This window comes from Macrotis lagotis, chromosome 3, assembly GCF_037893015.1.
Source record: "Macrotis lagotis isolate mMagLag1 chromosome 3, bilby.v1.9.chrom.fasta, whole genome shotgun sequence".
NCBI lineage: Eukaryota > Metazoa > Chordata > Mammalia > Peramelemorphia > Peramelidae > Macrotis > Macrotis lagotis.
The window spans coordinates 9,775,289-9,777,761 of record NC_133660.1 but is presented as its reverse complement, the minus strand read 5'-3'; the positions used below and the strand labels follow the sequence as shown (position 1 = coordinate 9,777,761).

The window sequence follows — 2,473 nt, the reverse complement described above, 5'->3', positions numbered from 1 at the left end:
ATATACTATGTGGTGATGAAAGTCCTGTGATTGCCCATTAAGCCAAAGTCATAAGGATATATTAAAGAGGTGATCTCTGACCCTGATGGTTTTTAATGCAAAGACAATTCTCTGAGCTGATTTAAGGATCAAAAGGGGTTCACTTACACAAGCAATTGCATAAGCAGTGCAGTTACAGGGTCATAAGCATATCAGGTCCTGGGATAGGACCATTTCTCATTTTTGTCTTCATTCTTATGAAATCTCAAAGTTAACTAGCTTCTTCCCCTTCTGAGGCATCCTCACAACAGTATAAGAGCAGCAAAAGAAGACAAGTCAAAAAGGGAAAGGTAACTCACCGAAAATGGGACCACTGGCTCTCTAGAGAAGGGGTGGTTGGTGGGGCCTCCATTGTTCAGGACTGTGGGAACCATGAGGGGTGATAGAGGCCGTGGTCACGGAGGGCGCTTTGGCTCCAGGGGAGGACCAGGAGGAGGATTCAGGCCATTCGTGCCACACATCCCATTTGATTTTTACGTGTGTGAAATGGCCTTCCCCCGAGTCAAACCTGCACCTGATGAAACTACCTTCAGTGAGGCCTTGCTAAAGAGGAATCAGGATCTTGCTCCAAACTCTGCTGAATAGGCATCCATCCTTTCTCTGGTAACAAAAATCAACAATATGATTGATAACCTGATTGTGGCTCCAGGAACCTTTGAAGTGCAAATTGAAGAGGTTTGGCAAGTGGGATCTTACAAAAAAAGGGACAATGACCACTGGGCATAATGTAGCCGCTCTGGTAGTGATCCTGAAGATCCTGCCAACATTGGAAGCTGTTGCAGCCTTGGGAAACAAAGTGGTGGAAAGTCTTAGAGCACAGGATCCTGCAGAAGTTTTAACTATGCTGACCAATGAAACTGGCTGTGAGATCAGTTCTGCTGATGCCACTGTTAAAATCCTCATTACAACAGTTCCAGCTAATCTTCGAAAGTTGGATCCAGAACTACATTTGGACATCAAGGTTCTGCAGAGTGCCTTGGCAGCCATTCGGCATGCTCGATGGTTTGAAGAGAATGCTTCTCAGTCTACGGTGAAAGTTCTCATACGACTACTGAAAGACTTGAGGATTCGATTCCCTGGCTTTGAACCTCTCACACCTTGGATCCTTGACCTTTTGGGCCACTATGTGGTGATGAACAACCCTACCAGACAGCCCTTGGCCCTCAATGTGGCTTATGGGCGATGCCTTCAGATTCTGGCTGCTGGACTGTTTCTTCCTGGTTCAGTAGGAATTACTGACCCCTGTGAAAGTGGGAATTTCCAAGTACACACAGTCATGACCCTGGAACAGCAGGACATGATATGCTATACGTACAGCTCAGACATTGGTTCAGATTCTATCACATGGAGGATACAGGAAGATCCTTGGCCAGGAGGGTGATGCCAGTTATCTTGCCTCAGAAATGTCTACCTGGGATGGGGTGATAGTGACACCTTCTGAAAAGGCTTATGAGAAGCCTCCAGAAAAGAAGGAAGGGGAGGAAGAAGAGGAGAATGCAGAGGAGACACCTCAAGGAGAGGAAGAAGAGAGCATGGAGACCCAAGACTGATCCCTTGGCTGCCATAAGCAACAGGCATACTTTGTGGAGCCTGGGTGGTGGCATGTGTGAGGGTGAGAGGATCACGGGAAAGAAAAATAAGGCTGAAAACTAAAAACTGATACTACCTTGACTCAGCTACAAGAATCTCACATTTGTGGCCTATGCCACAAAGGGAAGCTATCAACTTTCCTGCGGTTTGTTCTTTTATAGATTTAAACACATCTGTGATCCTTCCACAGAACAACTAACTCTGGAACTCCCCACCCCAGACCAAAATCTTCCAGAAGTTTTTTGTTGTTGAAATTATTGTGAACTGTTAGTGTCTGAAAGTTGTTTGTTTTTTTTTTTATTTAGAAACTATTAAATGTGTCTCCTTCTAAGGTTAAAATGGGACCACTGGAAATAAAGAATCCATTTGGCATTGATCAGAGGATGCTTAGTATCTCATTAGACCTTTACATTTGCAAATGTCTAAACAAGGCTTGAATATTTTCCTCTCAAGGGATTGTAGTAATAGTGATGTTATTAGATACTGTTCTAATCAATCTATGATTATGTTTTTGTTGAGCATTCTCTTTTCTTTGTGGTAATCTTTGTGATATGTGTTGCATGTAGCAAGTCTTGTATTTTGAGGAGATGGAAAGCCCTATTCTCAAGTCAAAGGTAGATTTGTTCCTCAGGAATCCAAGGTGAGAACAGAATGAAATATGAGTGAGCTGGATTTCCTTTATTGAGGAGAAAGGAAAAAAATTAAGCAAAAGGACTGGTAAAAGAAGTTGGTACTGGTTGCCAGTCTCATGATCTCAACTGAGAGGTACCTGACTAACCATAGTGTTAGTCTAAAAATGCACATTGTACCAATTAATTTTAATTAACTAGTCTTCACAACAGCT

General features: G+C 43.1%; 1 pseudogene; it reads left to right on the top strand.

Annotated features, from left to right (window-relative positions):
- The first annotated feature begins 382 nt into the window (after nucleotides 1–382).
- On the top strand, nucleotides 383–1,901 carry LOC141515954 (interleukin enhancer-binding factor 2 pseudogene; annotated as a pseudogene).
- Nucleotides 1,902–2,473: the final 572 nt, after the last annotated feature.